Source organism: Suncus etruscus, chromosome 2 (assembly GCF_024139225.1).
Source record: "Suncus etruscus isolate mSunEtr1 chromosome 2, mSunEtr1.pri.cur, whole genome shotgun sequence".
NCBI classification, from domain to species: domain Eukaryota; kingdom Metazoa; phylum Chordata; class Mammalia; order Eulipotyphla; family Soricidae; genus Suncus; species Suncus etruscus.
Window position 1 is genome coordinate 112,879,850 of NC_064849.1, and position 24,202 is coordinate 112,904,051.

General features: G+C 39.8%; 1 non-coding gene across 1 annotated transcript; it reads right to left on the reverse strand.

Moving 5' to 3' along the window:
- Window positions 1–17,400: 17,400 nt before the first annotated feature.
- LOC126003101 (U6 spliceosomal RNA) lies at window positions 17,401–17,507 on the reverse strand. Its single transcript, XR_007493643.1, has one exon. It is a non-coding gene; the product is annotated as a U6 spliceosomal RNA (small nuclear RNA).
- Window positions 17,508–24,202: the final 6,695 nt, after the last annotated feature.

Here is a 24,202-nt window from a genome sequence, read left to right on the forward strand (position 1 = left end):
AGCACCTACAGGAGTATTTCCTGAACAATGGCAAGTGTGGCCCTTCCCCCCTCTCCCACAAAAAAAAAAAAAAAAAAACCAACAAAAAGAATGAAAACTCATGTAAACTCTGCATGGCCATGATGTGCCAATGTAGACTGATCAGTTGTAGCAAACTGCTGGTGGGGACTTTAGTAGTACAGATACTGTAGTGTGGGGAACAGAGAGTTTATGGAAAATCTCTGTACTTTCTGATCAGTGTTGTTGTGTATCTAGAACAGTAAATAGTAGTGCTCAGAATAAATTGAAAATAAATATATAGGTCCAGAGAGATAGCTCAATGGATTGAGTGAATGTTTTACATGTAGGAGGTCTAGGTTAAGATCCCAGCAATTCATATCTTCTAAGCACTGCCAGGTGTGATCCCTGAGCACTGACTTGGGAGTAATCCTTACATATTGGCCCAAAACCTCAAACGTATAAAAATGAAGCAGCAGGGAAGAGAGAACAAATCCAGACAGTTCAAAGCATGGCTACACGGGCTAGTGCTTCCTTTCTTAGTATAGTAAGCAAATCCAGTAGGTAGAAAAGATTTTGAATATTCTGCTGCCCAAAAGAACATCAGTTTGCTCTCTGGGTGAGAAAATAATTTGGTTTATTCAGGCTGGGAAACTAGTACCACTAGTTGTGGATGAAAGGTGGAAACATGCTGAGATTTGTAAAGTTTACAAAGAAGAAAATATGGCCTTGAGAAAGGTGATGCTTTATTGAATGGTCTAATTAATGCAGGTATCTATCCATCTTGGCCCTCTGCCTTGAGCCAGGAAACTTAACTCCCCCAAGTCTATTGAGGGCCCAGACACTGGGAACTATTGTATAACCTCAAGAGGAGCATCTGCAGAGACTTATTTGTTCTGTGTTTCTTCCTTTCTCTTCCATAGTTTTTGTGACAATAACTATTGATGCCCTTGCAAAGCAAGTCAGTTGTATATATAAATAGTGCCAAAGAGTATAGATACTAAGAATAAAAGGGTCCCCCCTCATGAAGCAATTATAGGAAATCTAGTGGTAAGGCTACTCCTGCTGACATCTGACATCCATACCTTGCCACTTGGTGGGATGGGGGAGGGGCTCTTACCACCATAACAGACTACTGCAAATCAGTGTCTCTGATCTTGGCCTTGACAGGCTATAAATATGATCTGTGATGAAATTGGTCCATTTTAAGCTGAATAATTAAGATATTAAGTTCTGGAGTTATACTGCCAGGGTTAGAAGTTTGGTTCTACCACTTACTAGCTGTGTGGCCTTGAGCAAATTACTTAACTTCTTGCCCCTCAGGTTTTTCATCTGTAAAATGATGATGATAATAATAGCACTTACCTCATTGTGAGTTATGAGAATTAAATGATGTAATTCATTTAAAATGCTCAGAACAGTAAGTACCTAGCAAACTGCAATCACTAAAGTTGGTTTAGTATTATACTATTGGTTTTCTGGCTTCCTCTTATTTAAACCAAGACATGGCCATCACTCTGCTTGAGATAAAACACTGGGGAATACAACTGAAGTCACAAGACAAAGAACAATGTATTCTAGTAGTATTAAATTTCAACTTTATAACACAACTGAACAAACAAAGCTAATAAAAATTTTGCTTTTTTTTTTAGATGCTTACAGTAATAAAATAAAGCGACCAACACAATAAATGGGAATCTTTGTAGCACTGCTCTATGAAATCTATTCTATGCCATGTCTACAGTAAAAGATAAAATAATTTTAGGTGATAAAATAATCTGTCCAATATTTTATTTTTTTAAACACTTTTGTTTACAAAATTATTCATAATATGGTTCTTTTGGACATTCAGTGTTTCAACACCATTCCCACCACCATTGTGACCCTCCTCCATTGTCTCCAGTTTCGCACTCACCGGTAAGCCTTCCCCATTATCAGACACAATATAATTTATATTGCTTGCTACTAAATGGCTAATAGAAGTATCTAAAAATAGTTCGGTAAGAGAAATTTTATGAAAATTGTCGTGTCTCACAATGGGTCATTAAAGTCATTGTTTGAGGATTTACTATGCTATTTGTTGTTGTTTAGCTTTCTGTGTTATTATTTCTGTTTATGGAGCTTAGTTGGCTTCTTTGCTACTTCCCCATCTAATTTGTTGTGCTCCCACTGGGCTGTCAATGTTGTGGAATTTTGAGTGTTTGCATGGCCATGCATACAGCCCTATGTTCCAAGGAGAACTTGGTTAGTGAATTTCTGCATCTTAACTTCTCATATCTTTTCTAAGATTAATGGTGAAGCTGGAGCATTGCTTACATGGTGGTGGCGGTGGGATGTGGGTATGGCTGCTGGAGACTGCTCTCTCCCACTCTGAGAAGATCCAGGAGTTTTTTTTTTTTTTTTTTTTTTTTTTTTGGCCACACACGGTGATGCTCAGGGGTTACTTCTAGCTCTGTGCTCAGAAATCGCTCCTGACTTGGGGGATCATATGGGACTCTGAGGAATCGAAGCAGTCCTTCCTAGGTCAGCCATGTGTAAGGCAAATGCCCTACTGCTGTGCCACTGCTCTGGCCCACGATCCAGAAGTTCTTAGCCTGAAAACTCGTGAAACTAGAATTTTATTTTTTTTTTTGGTTTTTGGGCCACACCTATTTAATGCTCAGGGGTTACTCCTGGCTAAGCGCTCAGAAATCACCCCTGGCTTGGGGGGACCATATGGGACGCCGGGAAATCTAACAGCGGTCCTTCCTTGTCTAGCGCTTGCAAGGCAGACACCTTACCTCTAGTGCCACCTCGCCGGCTCCGAAACTAGACTTTTTATCAGCTTGGCATCTCTGTAGAGATCAATCGTGAAACAGTGAAATGGAGTCATTTTTATGGTTTGCACGGTGGTAGCTGTGGGGTGTGGATGTAGGTGCAAGGGCCAATTATTTTTTAAGAAGCTATGTTTAGGGCAAGAGAGATAGCATAGAGGTAGGGCATTTGCCTTGCATGCAGAAGGACAGTGATTTGAATCCCAGCATCACATATGGTCTCCCGAGCCTGCCAGGAGCGATTTCTGAGCATAGAGCCAGGAGTAACCCCTGAGCACTGCTGGGTGTGACCCAAAAACCAAAAAAAAAAAAAAAAAAAAAAGAAGCTGCTACATTTCATAAATCCTATTATTGAAGTAGGGGAATGTTCCCTTCAGTTTATTTTCCTCCCTTTTAAAGGGAGGGGGGGTGAGATGGGAGTAAAGGGACAAAGAATAGAACTAAAGTTGACCATACACGAGGCAAGTGCTCTACCTATTGTGCTCACTCAAATCCCCTTCAGTTCATTCTACGACTATATCTTAGCTTAACTCACACAGAGAAGGAAATTGTCTTGCTCTTACTTCCTTCATGTTTCCCTTGGGCCAACAGACTGACTAAGCAAGCTTATTAGTTTTCTCTGAGTCTGATGAATTAGAAATTGAATCTCTCCTTTATCTGCTCCCTCATGAACTTTCCTTGCCATCAAGGGAAAAATGGCTTCCTGGATTATTACATATTGATTTTGTGGGAGTGGCATGATATCTCTTGGATTTCAGTTTCTTTTACACCTGCATTAGAGGCTTCCACTTTTATTGGGATATTGTGCTTTACAGGTTAAAATATTAATGCTGAATTAAATGTGTGTTAAAATATTTTATTGTTTAATAACTCTTAATAACAGTTTAAAATGCTTCTGATGTTTCTAAATGACTCGAGAGAAATCAAGCTCCAACATGTTGTTAGGTAATGATCTTCTCCATGCTTCAAAGTAATTTAAAAAAAATACATGTGAAAGTATTTTTGTTATAGCAATGATCAAGAAAACTTTCTGCAAAGATATATTTTCTTTTGTCTGTGCTGTTCAGTATGGATGCTAATAGTTACATTTGGGTAATTAGTGGTACCTGAAAAGTGGCTTGTGCCACTGAGAAACTGAATTTCTAATTTTATTGAACTTTAGTAAAGTGCTTGGCATATTGCTAACCCAAGTTCTTTGCACCATCAGGAGTGATCCCTGAGCACTACTGATTGTATCCCCAAATCACCACAAAAACATATACACTAGGGATATGATTCAGTGGTAGAGCACTTATCTTGCTAATGAGACCTTCAGCTTTATATAAAACAACAACAAAAAACAGCAATAAACCCCAAATAATATAACATTACTTGTGTCTCTCATTGTGTCTCAACGTTTAGTGTATTGTCTGAATATTGAATTTGTTTTGTTTTATTTGTGGGCCATACCTTGTACTGTACAGAGCTTATTTCTGGCTCTATGCTTAGGGATCATTCCTAGCTGTGCTCTGGGGATCATTTTTAGTACCTGGGAACTAAGAGAAGTGTATCACATGTAAGGCAAGTACTTTGCCAACTGAATTATTTCTGGGACCCCTAAGTCTTTTTATTTTTTTATTTAAAATTTTGGTTTTGGGGCCACATCTGTCTACGTTCAGGGGTTATTCCTGACTCTGCACTCAGAAATAGCTCCTGACAGGCTCAGGGGACTCTATGGGGTGCCAGGAATCAAACCCATGTCAAGTCCCAGGTGGGCCGAGTGAAAGTTAAGCTCCCTTCCGCTGCATTATCGATCCAGCCCTAACCCTAAGACTTTTTTTTAAAGCCAACTTTCTAATTTTAAAATATAGTCAAGGATGGGAGAAACACTGAATAAACCCTTTGTCTTTAAATTCCTTTCTAGTTCTAGGTTTAGCTACATATTATATTAATTTAGAATTTAATAAGGCAAGGAGGGGACTTAAACTCACTACTTAAGTTTTTTTTTTTTTGTGGTAGAAAATTATATTTGCAAAGTTGTCTTGCTGAAACTTAACAGAAAATTAATTATTTGAAAGTATTTAACTAGGTAAATTTTATGTTCTTTTCTATAGCTTTCCTGGATTGATAGAGACTTTGGGTTCAACCTACGGGCAAGGAAAAAAGAGGTGATGCGTATGTACTTGTTCAGGTATTTGGCTATATCCTTGTGTCAAGGTTTGGCAATCTGCCCAAAAACCTGCATGGGGTGACCTCACTGAGTACCCTAGCTGCAAGTTCACAGATATTGAAGTGGGAGGTCTTGGGGTTAAATCACTTGAAGCATCACACAACTGCTGAGTTTGTCTCTTCCCTGGGTTAGAAAAACAAGGGTTTTGGCACAGCCATTCTACATTGGAAATAGATTCAAGAAGCATCATGCCAATTGCTCTTGGAACTTTTAAGGGTTCAAACAATGAAATGAGACATTCATTTCATTGACTTTTTTTTTTTTTTTACTATACCCCACTACTGCCTTCAGGCCCTGGAGGGTTGCTTATGATGAGTTGGCTATAAATCTTAAATAAGCTTCCTTGTATGTTATTTCCTTCTTTTGCTGCTTTCAATATTCTATCTGTCTATGCTTTTCATCATTGTGAATAGGATGTGCCTTGAGTACTTTTGTTTAGTTCTCTTTTAGTTGGTATTCTTTGGGCATCCAGGATGTGAGTACATGCACTCTACAGGTTTGGGAACTTCTCAGAAATGATGTTTTTTAACTATTAATTCTTCATGAGGGTTTTCTTCCTGGTGCCCTGGAATCCCAGTGATTCTTGTGCTGTTTCTGTTGAATTTAATCCCAGAGTTCTGTTGTCTGTTATTTTAAGTATTTTTTCCAACTTCTGTTCAATTATTTTAAGGCTCTTTTTGAACTTCTTCTGTTGTATAGAGGTGTTATGTAGCTCATTTTCCAGCTCACTGATTCTATCCTCAGCAGCTGTTACTCTTCCAGTGAGTTTTTCATTTCTGTCATTTTTCTTTGAAGTTTTCTTATTTCTACTCTCATGTCATCTTGAATCTTATTGGTTGTTCATTCCATTCCATGGTTTCTTTGAGTTCTTTGAACATCCTCAAAATATGTTCTCTAAAGTCCTTATTTGAGAGACTATATAGGTGGTTGATACTAGTTTGATCTTCAGAACTACCCTCTTTGTCACTAAGTGTGGTGGGGCTCTGTGTTGCTTTTCTATTGTGACATTTGCACTGATGACCATTGACTAGATGAAATGCATGGTCATAGAACAAAGTGAAGTAGCCTCAGTCTTCTTTCTTTTGGGGTTTCTGACCTGACACAAGTCACTTCCCTGATGAAAGCTGATCAGGATGTTAATTCTCCTTGCTCTCACTCATGCTTGCACCCTAGCCCTCAGCTGTCCACTACCCCTGGTCACTGCAGTCCACAATTTTCTTTCTTTTTTCTTTTGTTTTTTTTGGGGGGGGGGCGAGGAGGGGTGTCACACCTGGCAGTGCTTGGGGGTCACTTCTGGCTCTATGCTCAGAAATCACTCCTGGCAGCCTCGGGGGACCATATGGGATGCCAGGATTCGAACCACCATCCTTCTGCATACGAGGAAAACACCCCGCCTCCATGCTATCTCTCCAGCCCCATTTTTCTTTCTTTCTTAAAGGTATTTTTATTTGTTCGCTTTTGAACATTCAAATTGCAGCTACTACAGGACAGATAATATAGAGAAAAAAATGCCATTGCCTATTGGAAAAGCTGGCAATTCAAAAGTAAAAAAGAAATCAGGCCCAGAGTGCATCAGAGACACATTAATTTCCTCCTTGTTCTCTATAGTCTGTTTGTTTCAAGGCCATTTCCTTAGTAGGACAACTTTCTATCTATCTCTCTGCATCAAATTACCTGAAGATTACCTGAAGGTCTCAAACTTGTCAGCTCCACATTCATTTCTATAGGAATTAATTTATCCTATCCCGTTGACTATCCCCAAATGAAAAGATTATAGCTGTTTTTTCTCATATATCTTTTATATTTCTGTTAGTGTGTTCAAATTTATTGAGTTAAAAAAATGAGTGCCGGGGCCGTTTGCTTTGCATGCAGAAGGTCAGTGGTTCGAATCCCGGCATCCCATATGGTCCCCTGAGCCTGCCAGGAGCGATTTCTGAGCATTGAGCCAGAAGTAATCCCTGAGCACTGCCGGGTGTGACCCAAAAACCAAAAAAAAAAAAAAAAAAAGAGTGCCAGAGAGACAGTATAGCTGGTAAGTAACTTGCATATGGTCCCCCTCCCACCATATATGGTCCCCAGAGCACATAATCAATAGTAATCCTTGAGCATCGTCAGGTGTATCTCCCCCCCCCCCAAAAAAAAAAAAACCCTCATTGGTGAAGGTTTCACTAAATTTCAGTGTACACACAGTGGAGTGCTTCAGACCTATGAGATAAAAGCATGTAATTCACTGCTATATGAATGCAACTATAGGGATCAATGCTTGGGGAAGTCAGTCAAAGGAGGCAGGTATAGAACGATATTTTATTTGTGGGAAATCAGAAAGCATGATAAATTAGCAACAAGAGACCCACTTCTAGGAGCTAGTGCCGACCATTCTCCTGACATAACATTACAACCATTATTCTATTTCCTCTCCACTTTCTAAACCAGATGTGTAGTTAGTTGCCAGAATAGAAAAGATCTAAGCTATTTAGACAGAGGCCTTCAACTTCCAACTGCTTCTTTCTTCCAAGGATAATGTACCTTCTTTTGAAATATATGCCTGGTCTTTGGGAGAAAATTGTGGTGTTAGAAAGGTAGCAGCAACTGATGATAGGAATATTGCCAGCAGCACCTTCTAGCTGTCTCTTGACATTCGTTCTACTTTGGAGCAAGCATCAGGTCAGAATGTGGGGCTTTTTACCTTTAAATTTAAAATGCTGGTGTGGGCCTGGCTTCTGGCAAAGTGGCTTATTTACAAAGGTGAGAAACCAGAGGGATAGTGATTATCCTAGCTCCTGGGCCTACTGGGAGGGCAGGAAATGCTCTTTCAGACTAGAAGGAAACAGCCAGTCCCTGAAGCTACTCAGGAGAACTAGTTTCTTTGGAGAATAACGCTGTCAGTCTGTTGATCCACAATCAGTAGGAGGAGGGGAATGTCTTTCTTTCTCTTCCTACAGGGAATCTGGACCAGTGGAAGCCCCAGGGTGAGGGAGACTGGCATAGCTCCCAGACACAGTTCTTAAGGAGGCATTGAGAGGGTGGACAGAGGGCCAGAATGTCAGATATTAATTTTGTTTCTTGTGCCAGACATTTTTCTAATGTCTTTGATACAACTATTAGTGTACCAGTGTATTGTCAATGGGCCATCTTTTTTTTTTTTTTCAAATACAATTGTTTCTTTTTCAGTATAAAGTTCTGAAGAAAGTGTGGCAGTGAATCCCTAAGGTATTTAGAATTCATTGGCTCTATTTTAAATGGTGTGAGAGGAAAATAAATATTGGTAAGAGTCTGAAAAAAAAAATAATCCCAAATATCTTTATACTGCTATACTATACAAAATTGTTTCAGAGGGCTTATGAGCTAAAATGTTTGACAGTCTTCATCTAAGATTGATGTTTGGAAGCCTGAGCAATAGTACAGTATACTATAGTATTGGCAGCTGACCTGTGTTCTACCCCTGGTACCCTGTGTGGTCCCCTGAGATCACAAGAGTTGATCCCTGAGAGAAGAGCCAGGATTAAATTCTAAAACCCTTTGAGAATGTGGCCCAGCTTCCCCCACCCCACCACTAATTGATATTTTTTTTTTTTGAGATAGTGATGGGATTCTTTTTGGGGGAACTCAAATGTGGGTTATATAATAGATTCATCTAAATATAAACATATATATAAATATAAATATCATTACAAAAATAGATTCATTTGAATCATCTATGAGAGTAGAATGTAGGTATTCAGACGACCAGGCACTTGATCTTTCTGGCTCAATGCAGGCAGGGACACAGGGGATGCTGCCCAAGTCCCCAGAATGATTGAATTTATCATGAGAATTCAGATGGCAGTTAAAATCACGAATAGTGTTCCCACCCTGATTCAGGGAGGGGTAAATAATCTGTAAAAACAAATATCTTAGCCTGCCTATAAGATGTATGAACATAGACATAAGGGCAAGCTGAATCTATTTGGCTTGATACACAATGAATTTCGGCAAATGAAGAAGGAGATCACTGCTTGAGATCAAAGGCCAGGAAGATGAAAAGTGGACTTAGTAGAAAGCACTCTGGGAAGTTTAGGAGTGCCTTTGGAACTGAGAGAGAGCAACAGTGAAAGCTGAAATAGCCCTGAATGGCTGTCAGTTGAATGTGGAACACTGGAAAGTGGAATGCAGAGAATCTTATTCTGTGGTGTCACAAAGTTTAGCAACATTCTTGTTTGCATTAGAAAATGTACCTAATGTTCTAGGCCATCTAATTAAGGCAATTTCCAATCTGTGCTGCCTGCTTCTTTCTATTATTGAGTTTTGAGGTTTTCGTGTATTTTTTTTTTGGTCGTTTTTTTTTTTTTTTTTGTGGGAAGAGGGTAGTCTGTTTTTGTTTAATATAATGCAAGAAGAGAAGAGTTAAAGGAGAGGGAGGATGAGGACTTATTTGTTGAAAGATGCTAACTTCCACGTAAACAAACCACTAAAGGTCGGATCCCACGCACCATCAGAGGATCACATCTAAAGATGGAGTGAAGGGTGTGACTATAAAACCTTCAGTTGAACCTAGAAAGATCAAAAGTGGAGTTGCCAGGGACCAGTTGGTCATTTTAAAAAAGCCTCTGAAGTGTCCAAAGGGTGTGGCTTACATACACACTGGGAACTTCTGAGAGTTTTAAGAGCATCCCTGCCCCACCCCCAGAAGAAACAGAAATGGAGACAGGATTATCTCAGATGTTTGTGGGTATGACTTCTGTTTAATGGAATGAATCTTATAAAGCTTATAGGAGATTTGCAAATAAAAATATTTGCTAGCAGAAACACTGCCAACTAGAACTCAGAGTCAGAAACAATATAAAATTTAAAAAGTTCTGAATATCCCATCCCCATTCTTCTGCATGCTTGAAACACAATTCACCCTTGCACATGTCCTAACTTTGATGGGAAAGGGAGGATGACTCAGGGCTGCGAAAGAACTCCTGCTTGAGAAATTTGGGAAGAGTGGAGTCCCGAGGTACTTCCAGCATTTACCTAGTTAGCTGGATTCAGAAGCTATGGAAACTCCTACATGCCACTCCCCTTTGGAGTAGTAAAACTTGTGGTATTTATCATGTTTCCTCACTTGACAAAGGCTATTTAACTAAGTCACAAACCAGATAAGAGGAGCTGGATTAAGGGAATGTGCCCAAGGAACTTTTACCCTGAGGATCACTGTGGAACTTGGAGTTGATTTATGTGCCATGAACTGAATTTTGAGTTTTAGTGGGATCATAATAGAGTTATTGGGATGGAATGAATGGGTGAATGGGTGAGAGAGAAAGAGAGAGAGAGAGAGAAAGAGAGAGAGAGAGAGAGAGAGAGAGAGAGAGAGAGAGAGAGAGAGAGAGAGAGAGAGAGAGAGAGAGAGAGAGAGAGTGTGTGTTGAGGGGGTTGAATCATTGGGACCAGAGCCTGTGATGAGACAACCCAGTCTACAAGGTAGTCTCCTCCTGGTATTCACAGCCTGATAAATTCCCTGCCCATGTCCTACTGGGGTTCATCTCTATGACCAGTAGAATATGGCAGAAGATATGGTATGCTGCTCCAACTTTAGATTATAGAGAGCCCTTCTTTCCTCCCCTTTCTCCCTCCCCTTTTCTTCTCTCTCTTCTGTATCCCTCTTCTCTCCTTTCCTTTTTTGTCCTTTCCTATCTTCTTCCCCCTTCTCTCCTTTCCTCTTTTCTCCTCTCTTCTGTTCTACTCTTTTCCCTTCTCTTCATTTTCTTTCCCTCCTCCCTTCTCCCTCTCTCTTCACAGTAGGAATCCAGCCACTGTGTAATAGATAATGTAGTGGAAAATCCCAATTTATGAGAACTGAAGCCCTTAAACAACTACATGAGTAGTTGTAGCTTGGGTATAGATTCTCAGCATCTATCAAGCCTTCAAAATAGCCTGGCCCTCCTCCTCCCTCCCTCCTCAGGGGCCAGAAGGAAAGTACAGTGGGTAGGGCATTTACCTTGCATGAAGCTGACCTGGGTTAGATCCCTGGCATTCCATATGGTCCCCACCACCAAAAGTAATTCCTAAGTGCTGAACCAGCAGTAATCCCTGAGCATTTCTTAAAGTGGCCCAAACAAATACAAATAAACAAAAAGACTATAGCAACAGCCTACAACTTTATGATCTATAACCTCATGAGTTAGAACCATTCAACTAAAACCACTCTTAGCTGCCTAACCCAAGAAAATATTGGAGATAATAAACATTGTCTTAAATTCTTAAATTTTTAGCATGTGCTTAATACAGCAATGGATAATGAACACACACCTTAAGTACATTCTTTGTATTTACCTGCAATAAAATCTCACAAACAAGAATTTTTAAATTTTCTTTGATTGATAGTTGAAAACTCTGTATTATCAGATCAAATCCTTCATGTATGGAAGAACAAAGAAGGCACTTTTTTTCCTCTAGTCTAATCTTTTCAATAGAATAATAATTTAAATTTGACAGTATTCCTAATAGAGGTTTTTCACACTTTCCTTTTATTTTGGAGAATCTAGAAAAAATCAATTTAAGCATTTTCTTGTATTTTAGAAATAACACTAGGTGAGCTTTTCATAATATGTATAAGTTGAGCTAGGCTTAATTTTAGGAATATTAATATTCTTGGAATTTGTCCAAATTTCTTTCTTTCTTTCTTTCTTTCTTTCTTTCTTTCTTTCTTTCTTTCTTTCTTTCTTTCTTTCTTTCTTTCTTTCTTTCTCTTTCTTTCTTTCTTTCTTTCTTTCTTTCTTTCTTTCTTTCTTTCTTTCTTTCTTTCTCTTTTTTCTTTCTCTCTTTTTTCTTTCTCTCTTTCTTTCTCTCTTTCTCTCTTTCTTTCTCTCTTTCTCTCTTTCTTTCTCTCTTTCTCTCTTTCTTTCTCTCTTTCTCTCTTTCTTTCTCTCTTTCTCTCTTTCTTTCTCTCTTTCTCTCTTTCTTTCTTTCTTTCTTTCTTTCTTTCTTTCTTTCTTTCTTTCTTTCTTTCTTTCTTTCTTTCTTTCTTTGTTTCTTTGTTTCTTTTCTTTCTTTCTTTTCTTTCTTTCTTTCTTTCTTTCTTTCTTTCTCTCTCTCTCTCTCTCTCTCTCTTTCTTTCTTTCTTTCTTTCTTTCTTTCTTTCTTTCTTTCTTTCTTTCTTTCTTTCTTTCTTTCTTTCTTTCTTTCTTTCTTTCTTTCTTTCTTTCTCTTTATTTTTCTTTCTTTCTCTTTTTTGATTTTTGTGTCACACCTGGCAGTGCTCAGGGGTTACTCCTGGCTCTTTGCTCAGAAGTCACCCCTGGCAGGCTGAGGGTTGTCCAAATTTCTTAATCATCATCTTACTCAACTACCCTTAGGCTTTTTAAAGAAAGGTCTAGTAAGTTGGTAGAAAATCTATTCAAGTTTTTGTGAAAGTAACTTTAAACTATTCAAAAGGTGGTCAAGGAGCCTATTTCTTATTTTTTCTTAATAATTTTTATTTTGACCAAAGTAGATTACAAATCTTTCACAGTAATATTTTAGATACATAGTGACACTGAATCAGGGACATTCCCACCATCAATGTTGTCGGCCCTCCACCCCTGTTACCAGCATACGTCACATATTTCCTTCCTTTGCCCTGCCTCCCCACCCCCAAGCTGCTAGTATAGGTGGTCCCCTCTGTGTCTAGCTTGTTGTAGATTGGGTATCGATTTTGTTGTCAGAGCCCATTTCTATCCAGAAAAAAAAAATACCTGTCTATGCTAAGAGATAATATAGGGATTAAGGTATTTGCCATGCAAGCAGCTGACCCCACATTTGTTTGATACCCAGAAATACCACCAGGATTGACCCCTATGGACATCTGGGTGTGGCCCAAAGCTGCCCCAAATGAGTTCAATTTTCCCTTGTTTTTCATCTATTTTCCTAGTTCCTGTGTGAATTTTATGAATTTCCTTTATAATCATGCAGAAAATAATGGTTAAAAGGAATAAAATTTTAAAGGGTCAAATGGTAATGTTTGGAGTTGTACTTCTGCTCCAGAGCTTATACATACACAGTAATCATAATTCATTATTTCCATTTCACAATCATCTTCTGCCCTCAAGTTACTACACATTTCACATTCTATGCCTACTTAGAATGACTTTGTCCAATCAACTGGACATCTGTTTTCCTTCTCCGTTTTTGGACAACAGGCTGCTCCTATGATATCATGCCTTTGTTTCTAGAACATGTAAGAGCTTGTTCTCAGACTCCTTGCAAGCAATACACTCTCTCTGTGAGGATACAAGTCTGGAAGCACTTTATAAGAAACAATTGGAGATCTGTGTGTTCTGCTGGTACATTCCATGTAGATGTTACACTGTCTGGAAAGTAAATTGTGTAGGCAACAGTTACGTTGACCTGGACAACACAAAAGACACTAAAGATCTCTGCATTTATTAACATTTAGAGTCTTGATCCACTGCATATAGAAAACAAGAAGAGAGTGAGGTGCTGTTATAATATATTAATTAAATAGTCCTACTGTTGGTAGGGGGATAGTGAGGCCTTTCTTGGCTCGACCTGGCTCCTGTTACCCCTTATGCCCCCAAATTTGAAAGCTGTAGGGTAATGGTGGAGAAACTCACAAAGCAGTCAAATGAAGTTCCTATTTCACAGTCCTATCTGCCATGTACAACTCCTCACATGGCCTCTATACTAAGCCTTTTTCCTAGCAGCTACTTCTCTACTCCTTCTGGCTCTCTCAGCCTCTGTCTCCCCCTCAGCTGCTTTTTCCAGGCTTCCTGGCTGACTAAACTTCCTTAGCTGAAGCTACTACTGCTGCTTCTTTGATGATGCTCAATTGCTGATGCTGAATCCGATGCTGAATTGCTAGTACTGAATCTGATGCTGAATCTCTCTGTTGAATCTTGCTGTTGATTCTCGCTTCTGCTCAATTTCGCTTCTGCCTCACTTCTCTAACTCTCCTTCTCAATCCCTCTCCCCCAAAGTCAGCCTCCTCTACTCGCCATTCCAGATGTGGGCAGTTCTGATCATTCAGATGGGATAAATTAGAAGTTGGGAGAGGGGATACCCACAGTGAGGTAGATTAATAAAAGGTTAAATCTTGGTTAAAAATTTCACCTACAGGGTTGGAGAGATAGCACAGCGATAGGGCATTTGCTTTGCACGTGGCTGATCCAGGCCAGACCTGGGTTCAATTACTAGCATCCCATATGGTCCCACAAGCCTTCCAGAAGTGATTTCTGAGTAGAGCCAGGAGTAACCCCTGAGCACACTGGGTGTGGCCCAAAAACCAAAAAAAAATTTTTTTTCACCTATAGAAACCAAAGTGATAGTATAGTGGTCGAGTATTTGCTTGGCTTGGATTGGCCCAGTTTCCATCTCAAGCATTTATATGATTCCCTATGCACCGCCAGGGGTAATTTCTGAGTCTAAAACCAGGAATGATCCCTAAGGCTAACAGGTATGGTCCAAAATTAAAAATCCCCCAAATTTTTATCTCGACAATTTAGGCATTTTTATGGAAAACAGTAGACAAAACCTCTACAACATACCTATGAACTCTTTCCTCATATCATCCTGTAATTCTATCTGTTGTCAACTTTCAGTGATATCCAGTATTAAGAACTATGGTTAGCAGTCTATATGTTTTATCTATATATATATAGGACTATGATATTGAAGGTCTGTGCTTTAAAAAAAAAAGCTCTTTCGGGGCTGGAGAGATAGCATGGAGATAGGCTATTTGCCTTGTATGCAGTAGGACGGTATCCCATATGGCCACCCCGAGCCTGCTAGGAGTGATTTCTGAGTGTAGAGCCAGGAGTAACCCCTGAGAGATGCTGGGTGTGAACCAAAACCAAAACCAAAACAAAAAAACCCTTTCCTTCATTTGCCTATGCATTTGTAATTATTTTCTGTGTATTTTTAAATTAGGGAATATGATGATAAAGTCAATGTGACACTTCCAGGCACAAACATTTTCTTTGATATTTCTTAGTAATCTGCTTCCTTTCTTTTCTCCTATTCTCTTCACTCACATCTATTTTCCCTCTTTTCTTCTCAGACTAGACCATCATTCTGTAAAGGACCCTCAGTGGAGCAAGTAATTTCTCTGGAAGGGAAGTCCTGTGTTGAGAGTGGCTCAGAGGAAACCAGGGCAAACACACAGAGAACAGATCTTGGAGTCTGGTTCCCAGAAGCTTGCTTTTAAGAATCAGAGTTGCCATGAGGAAAGAGCCTGAACTTCTAGTATAGCATCATGTTTCCATGTTTTCAAATTCCCTTTAAGACCAACAAAACTCATGGGTCAACCATAGTAGCTAGAGACTATGGTTCTTTTTGTTCATATATTACCTGACAAAAGAATTTGTTCTAGGAAAGATTCCCATTGGAGCTCTGTTCAATGAAGAATTTTCATAAGAGCATGAGGGTGGTGGGATGGAAATGGAAGGCCTGCCCACTGGACTCAAAGTTGGACTGTGTCTGAGGAGACTTTCCAGTTCTTGGTTTCTCACAGGCAACAGATGCCTGAAGAGCCCCTGGTGAGCTCCCAGGAATACTTTTGTAAGTTGAGTTGAAAGTAATTATACATGAAAATACTAACCCAAGTGTCCATTGTCAGGAATAGTAATTTAGGGTTTTCTTAACTTAGTTCAGTTTGTCTCTGTCACTCAGGTAAATGGTTCATGGGAAGGCTCCATATTGTGCCTCATGTGCAGATGAGAGAGGAGAACAATGAAGATTGCTTGTGCATATGTGGTTTGGCAGAACTGATGAAGAGACTGGGCTCAAACATGAGTGTTCCTGTCAGAATCTTTGCTGTCTGGTTGGCCTGGTTTCTTTGGAGCTGCCTGGCTCAGGGACAGTATGTAGACAATCAAAGCCTGTCCTGATAGAGTAATTGCTACTATTTAGTCAGTGCCTCCCAGATGCTTGATGGCTTGGGAGGAGCTTTACCTGCACAATTTAAGAGTTCTTTCAACAAGGTGGTATTTCCATCTGAGAAATAAACATCAGTCCAGAGACATTAGAGGTATGTTCAGCATCATACTTCTAGTCTCTAGCCTACATTTCAACTCTGCTATGGTTGTTTGCCTTAATGCATTCATTAAAAAAAAAAAAAAAAAAAAAACTGGGCCCGGAGAGATAGAACAGCGGTTTTTGCCTTGCAAGCAGCCGATCCAGGACCAAAGGTGGTTGGTTCAAATCCCGATGTCCCATATGGTCCCCCGTGCCTGCCAGGAGCTATTTCTGAGCAGACAGCCAGGAGTAACCCCTGAGCACCGCCGGGTGTGGCCCAAAAACAAAAAACCAAAAAACAAACAAACAAACAAAAACCACCAAAAAAAAAACCAAAAAAAACAAAACTCCACACATGGTCAGTGGCAAAAAATGATTAGTGGGAATCGGAAATAATGAGGTTGGGGGAAAACAGGCTTGATGCTGGATCATTTTATGTGGGGAGGTGGGTCATGTCCAGCTGTGCTCAGGGCTTACTTCTGCTGCATGCAAGGTAAATATGTGCCTTATTTACCTGCCTTACTCTTCCTCAGGCCTTTGTTATATATATATATATATATATATATATATATATATATATATATATATATATATATATATATGTATATATTTTGTTATATATATATAAACTGTTGGAGATGGCCCCGACAAAACAATTTTTTTGTTGGGGCCATCTCCAACAGTAATCGGGGATTTTTCCTGGCTTTATACTCAGGAAACATTTCTGGCAGTGCTTGTTGGACCAAATGAGAATCTAATCAAGATCAATATATTACATTTGGCCATTATATTAACTCTATTTTTGATTTATACTCTTTTTTGGGCCATACTCAGCAGTGCTCAGAGATTACTCCTGGCTCTGCAATCAGGAATTAATCTGGTGATGTTCAAGAGGTCCATATAGGAATGCCAGAGATTGAACCCTGGTTGGTTGGTTGCATGCAAAGCAAATTCCCTACTCACTGTGCTATTGTTCTGGCCCTGATTTACACTCTTACAGCCCTTTTTAATACAATTCACTTGTGAAAACTAGTTCTTTATGTTATGGAGCCCTCTTGTATAATTTTGCTGATTACTTATTCATAAAATTTAAGTAGTTTCTTTATCCTTCATGTTTATTAACTGTTAACTCAAGACCTTGATTTAAATTTTAATTCTATTTTTGTATGGTGTCAAAGATAGGACCTGGGGCCTCACACATGCAAAGCTACTGCTCCTTTACTGTCTTTAACCCTTTTATTTTATTTTAGCACACCTGGCTGTGCTCGGAATTTACTCTTGGCTCTGTATCCAGTCCTCGAAGACTCAGGGACCACACTGGGTCTGTTGTGTGCAAAGCAAGCACCGTACCTACTTTTTTTTTTGTCTTTGAAAATGATTTTTATTAAAGATCCTTATAGAACATCCAGAAAAAATATGGAATGCTTCACGAATTTGCATGTCAGCCTTGCGCAGGGGCCATGCTAATCTTCTCTGTATTGTTCTAATTTTAGTATATGTGCTGCCGAAGTGAGCACGCACTGTACCTACTTTATTGTCTCTTCAACCCTGTCTTTAGATCTTAACATTAAATTTAGGATAAGATTCATTTTTGGTAGAAATGCTTTACAAGTAGTTTTTATTGCATTGTGTATTTTTTTTTTTTTTTTTTGGTTTTTCAGGCCACACCCGTTTAATGCTCAGGGGTTACTCCTGGCTAAGCGCTCAGAAATTGCCCTGGCTTGGGGACCATATGGGACACCAGGGGATTGAACCATGGTTGCGATCTTTCCTTGGCTAGCGCTTGCAAGGCAGACACCTTACCTCTAGCGCCACCTTGCCGGCCCCTGCATTGTGTATTTTTATTTTTATTTATTTATTATTTTTTTGGTTTTTGGGCCACACCCTGCTGTGCCCAGGGGTTACTCCTAGCTATCTGCTCAGAAATAGCTCCTGGCAGGCATGGGGGTGGGGTGGAGTGGGGGACCATATGGGACTCCGGAATTCGAACTTTAGGTCCTGGGCCAGCTGCTTGCAAGGCAAACATCACTGTACTATCTCTTCGGCCCCGCACTGTGTATTTTTAAAAGTGCTTTTTATTTATTGAAGTAACATGTTTTATAACATTTATAACATTACATATGAGTGTAGTATTTAAAATTTACATATTATACTCTGTGCTATACATACCACCAAAAATTTAGTTCCCTATTTTGCCACACAACTGTCCTTTGCCAGATTCAGACCCATATTTCTCAAGTTTCTTCTAGGAACCACTATTTTTCATTACAATCTAAGAGGTTTTTTCATTTTGCTTTGTTGTTGTTGTTGTTCATTGGTCTTGTTTCTTTATTTTCCAGGTGTTAATGAAATAAAATTTATTTCTCTTTTTCCATGCATTTTCTTTCACATAGCATGATGGCCTTTAGATTCATAGTGGTTGATGCTAATCTTTTTGCATTTTATCTTTAAGCATATCATTGAGAACTAGATTTAGTGATGCTGAGATAGGTCCGTCCTTAGAAGCTAGATTTCTGCATTATAAAGCCCCCATCACTACTTCAAATGCTCAGACAGCAGAACTGCAAGATCCAAATGAACTACCAGGATAGTGCTCTTTGTGTGTGTTGGAACAAAGTATTGAATTTGTGACCTTATGCTCACAGAACATTTGTGTTGGTCACTGAAGCATTTTCTGGCCCCCTTATTCTCAGTATTTCTTTTTTTGCTTGTTTTTTTGTTTTGTTTTGTTTTGTTTTGTTTTGGTCACACCCGGCAGTGCTCAGGGGTTATTCCTAGCTGTCTGCTCAGAAATAGCTCCTGGCAGGCACGGGGGACCATATGGGACACCGGGATTTGAACCAACCACCTTTGGTCCTGGATCAGCTGCTTGCACGGCAAACACCGCTGTGCTATCTCTCCGGGCCCTATTCTCTGTATTTCAAAATGTCCAACTCTTACATTTTCGACTCAGAAATTATGTGCTTTAAAATGTTTTTATTTACAATAACACATTTTTTAAAATGAATGTGGTATGGGTTTGAGATAGTCCTATATGTTTTTTTTTTTTTTTTTTTTGTTGTTTTTTTGTTTTTACCATAGCTTTATGGATGGATAGGAAACTATTTGGCTTTTTGTCATTGGTTCAGAAATCTGTTCATTTTATTTGTGGTAGGTACTTATTTGCAGTTCTTCATATTATCATATGAAAAATCCAACTCTGACTATATTAACAACCAAATGGTATGCAAATTGAAACAAGAACCTTTTTTTTTTTTTGCAACAAATTAGCAAAGATTTAAATTTTTAGTTTTGGTTCCAACAGAGAGTTAAAATGTCAGTCCCACTTATTCAGGTCTGCCTATTATGATCTAGAGATTAGTTTTTTTCTACTCAAGCCTTCTTCCTTGTCCAAGTATCAGAACTTCTCTTACCTCAGGTCTTTTGATCTGCCAGAACTGAGCAGGCAACAAAGATTTTCTGCATGGAATTCAGAGATCCATTGATTTTTTTTCTCTATATTGGGCCAGATAATATGTAGTTTAGTTTTTGTTGGCTAAGTAAAATAATAATAAATTCATTATGTGTCTTCAGTGTACATGTAAGTTGAAGATATTATGTATGTACAAAGGTATTATGTATCTTCAACTACATTTAATAGTCATCAAAAGTGTTATGGATTAGAGAAATAGTTCATTGGACAGAGTGCTTGTCTTATACACAGCCAACCCAGATTCAATTCCTGGAGCTCCATATGGTTCACAAAACTATGTGGGGTTTGGCCCAAAAACTGAAGGGGAAAAAGGGGCTCCTCTAAAGTATAAAAATTAAAAAAAAAATCCAGAACCTGGTAGACAGCTCAGAAAGTTGGCATATACAACTGGCAAGCTCTGGGCCCCAAATTCAGGACTGGCACTACACAGCCTCCCTAGCACTGCCTGGTAGCCACTAGTACCACTGGGAAGTAAACTCTCTGCCAAGAAATGTGCAAACCTGGTGTTCTGGGATGTTGCTTAGTGATAGAGCATCTGTCTTGCAAACACAAGGCTTCAAGTTCTATTCTCAGCACACACTCTTCATGCCAAGTGCAATCCTAGCAGCACTTGTCACCACACCAAGTGTATGGGAGCATGGCTGACTACTAAAGTGTGTGACTGCCAGTGAGCACAGCAGTAAGTGTGTGTGCACTGTCTTCAAGTGTGTTCAAACCTCTATCATTGCAGCAACAGCAAAGGGAAGAGTCAACAAAGGAAGGGGCACCCACAGTTTGCAGGACTGTAGGAAACATACCATATTGGCCCCAAACTGCAATTGAACTCAAACTGTAGGGAAGATTGAACTCCCTGGGGGTAGCCTCTCTATAAAGGCATCTGCAGTCTTGTGTTCAATGCAGCATTGTACACCGTAGCCTATATCTGGAAATAACTCATGTTCAGGAACAGAAAACTAAGGAAACAAGAACATATGCACAATGGAATACCATCTGGGTACGAGAAAAGACACAATCATGTAATTTTCCACTTTGTAGATGGATCGGTAGATTGCCTGAGGTTAGTTAGAGGGAGAGGGACAGATACAAAATAATCTCCCTCATATGTGAGATAGAAAGAAGAGTAGAAAGGAAATAATAGATGCCCCCCAAAACAGCCTGAGAATGGCAGGGGACAGTGAGGGGACAGTGTCTTAGGACCTGAGTCAGTGGTGAGGGAAGCAAGTGGTGAGGGAGGTGGAGGGGATGTGTTGGAACATTGTGTTCATGAAAGCCTATTCTTAATAGTCTTTAAATCTTGGTGCCTAAAGTAAAACAATTAATTGAGAAAAGGTGATAAAAATGGTAAGATAAAACAAATTTTTAAAAAAGAGGAAAAAACTGAGTGTGAGGAGAAAGGAAAGGGAAGGAAAGGAGGGAGATGAGAGGAGAAAGAGGGCAGGTGAGGGGAAGGGAAGGAAGTCGAGGGCAGGAGGTAAGGGAGGCCAGCAGAGCAGAGGGGAAGAACTCTCTGCAGGCTATGAGAGCTAGTGGCTGCCTTCACCTCAACCTGGAGCTCAGATTGTGCTAGTCTTGGTGAGCAGCTCCTAGCTAGTGATTACCAAGGTCTAATCAGCCACTTTCAGCAAAGAAAACAAAACAAAATGGGTTGAAGCTCAAGATCTCTCTGCACAGAGGAATTGAAGTGGCCCACACCCTGAAGAAGTCTGGGAATGGCTCCTTCCCCAAGCTGCCAGCCTTGTTGAGGTAGCCTGGAGACCCTCAGCAGAAGCAGCTGTAGATCACTACCACATGGCATGGGTCAGTAGTTTGTCGTGCACTAAGAAAACTTGGTCAGGGAACCAGGCACTGCAAGGCAGGAACCTGCTACCACTGAACCCACAACGGCAAAGCAAAGAATCAGTCCCTGAAAACCCTAAAACCAGACTGTCCACAGCACAATGCTCTAGTCCTTTCTGCAAATTCTGTAGTTTGGATGCCAAGTTGGCATTTATTGTTCAATTATTCTATTTTGCTAATTATTGAAGGAGACTTTCTTTGCAAGGCCAGAGGGATGTTAGAAATTATAGCTAATTGTTGTTTGTCTTATTAGAGAAGGACTTTATTATTTGATGAGGGCCTTGAAACTTCCCATACAACCCAGACTGATTCTCTCCCAATTGGAGAAATTGTCACCAAGAAACAGCTGTGAAGAGGTGCTGGCTGCAGAGAGAAGTTCAGAATTGCAAAGAGATCTTGCAAACAAAAGTGACAAAAGAGAATTTCTCACAGGAAGTCACAGATACCTGGACACACACAGCATAGGAAAAAGGCATCTAAAGGCATTCAGGTAACTCCAGGCCCAATTCCAGTGAGTACTTATGAAAATTTTAACCTAGCCTAAAAGTCACACCTCCCTGCTTTCAGAAATCCATTATTTTAGACAAAAGCACTTAGGGGAGCAGGGTGACTTATTTCAATCCATGTGTAGGCAAAGCATACAACAATATCGCAAAGCTTCAAAATCTTGTGATAAAAAAGATTTGTGAAACTAATAGCTAACACAGACAGGAGATAATAGCCTCCTTGAATGCACTTTGAATGCTCCTAGGAGACCATAAGCTAATTTTGGAATAATTGCCAGCTCTTGATAATGTTCTTTTTTCCCTATGATTTCTGCTATCTGGGGGTCTGTGTTCTCAGAGCTAGAACTGTCCATGTAACCATGTCTGGCCAGGACATCTCAGCAGCAATAACTGTCTGATAAATGTAGTAGTAAGGATAGGGATAGGAAGAATTGCACCTGAGAGACAAAAGAGACATTATAAGGGACAAGGCACTTGCTAACACTGGTTCAATCTCCAGCACCACATATGGTCCCTTGAGCACTGCTGTGATCTCTCCTGAACCTGGAGTCAGAAGTAGCTCCCAACTACTACCAGATGAGCCCAAAACTTTCTCTTCTACCCAAATAGAAAATGTTTTCAAAGTATAAGAATTGACTGATCCAGACAAGAAACAATTACGACTAATGAAACTATTAACAGAAAGACTGAAAAAGAAGTAGATTGTCACACGGCACTCACTAAGAGCAAATGGAGAAATATAGGTATTACCACTTTATATATCAAGAAAGCTAATCTCACAATCCAGTTTTCTCACTCGCAGTGATGGTTTATATTTTTAGAGATAATCCCTCATAAATTCTATGTGATCATCTGTATTCTAACTATTAATGTTTAAAATGGAAGTTGGATGGAAGGCTTGATTAGATTAAAATAAAAGAAAACACCAAGAACAGAAGACTAAATGAAGGGACCCTAGGAGGTAAATATGAGGCAAACTCATGTAGAATTTGTTTTTTGTTTTGTTTTCAGGCTACACCCAGGTTTCTCTGGGTTTATATCTAGCCCTGTGCTTAGGGATCACTCTTGGCAAGGCTCAAGGACCATATTTGGTGTCAGAGATTTAACTGGGGTCGACTGTGCAAGGCACTATCTATCTTTCTGGTCCCAGATGTGGACTTCTGTATGAGATCAAATCTCTTTTTTTTTTTCCAAATAAATAAAAATAAATATATAAAATAAAAAATAATGTTAAGAATGGTAAAAAACTAAAGACTCAAAAGGCTGGAGCCCACGCTTTGTATGTGGGACTTGGGGTTCAAGTTCCAGCACTGCATAGTCCCCTGGGCACCAATAAGGCTGACCCCTGAGCACAGAACCTGTTGGGTGTGGCCAACAGGAATAAAACGATCAAGAAGTTGAACCAAATCCAATGCAGGTCATTTGATTAAGTATTGAGTTAAGAATATATAGATATATAAACATAAAACATAAAGATAAATATAACATAAAATAAACATATATTTAAAATATATGAGATAATACTGCTGGTTGGATGCCTTGCACCCCAACTTGGATTAAAATTCCCCACATATGGTCCCCTAAGTACCTTCAAGAGTGATCCCTGGGCACAGAGCTAGGAATAAACCCTGAGCACTACCAAGCATGACCTCCAAAACAGTCAGACAACCAAACAAACAAAAACATCAAAAAGATTTTGGGGAGAATATTTCTGATATGGATCATTAAAATGTCAGAAGAATCCTTTCAGGATATAGCCGACAAACTAAAAAAGGGTATAATCAAGAAGAGTAATGGAGAGATGGTAGAAGGGACGTCAGCGATAAAGTCACCAACCTGGGGAGCTGAGCTGGGGATCCAGGACCAGAAGGGAGCCCATGGCAATACTCTCAAACCTGGGGGCACTGCCATGGGATAGTTATAGGACTATGTTCACAGCGAGTCTGGGTACCTTTGCTTCACAGGAATGCTTGAGGTAAGCAGCCATCAGCAATTTGCAGGGAGGTAGAGAAAGAGGGCCCCAGGGTCAGGGGCCTGATTGAAGTGGTAAAATATGTGCCAGGCAACCCCAGTGATTCAAGTTCTTCTGGGAATGACTTTGGCTTTTGAGTACTGTTGGGAGTGGCTCCCACAACAGAAAAGACAAAAGTATGAAGCCCCAGTCCCCAGGCCTCAATTCTTTCTGTGCTCCCATTGGTCTCTGCCGCCATGGGCACCACCTCCCATTGGTTCAGGACAGTTGGGCTCTGATATGTGTAGCAGGCAGCTTCACAGACCCCACATAGCAGAGTTGGTGGAGAACTTCCATTGAAGGGAGCAGAAAAACCGCAAAGCCCAGCTGGGAAGTGAGGAGATTAGACAGTTCTCTTTAATTGTTCCATGGCTAATGTTGCACTTA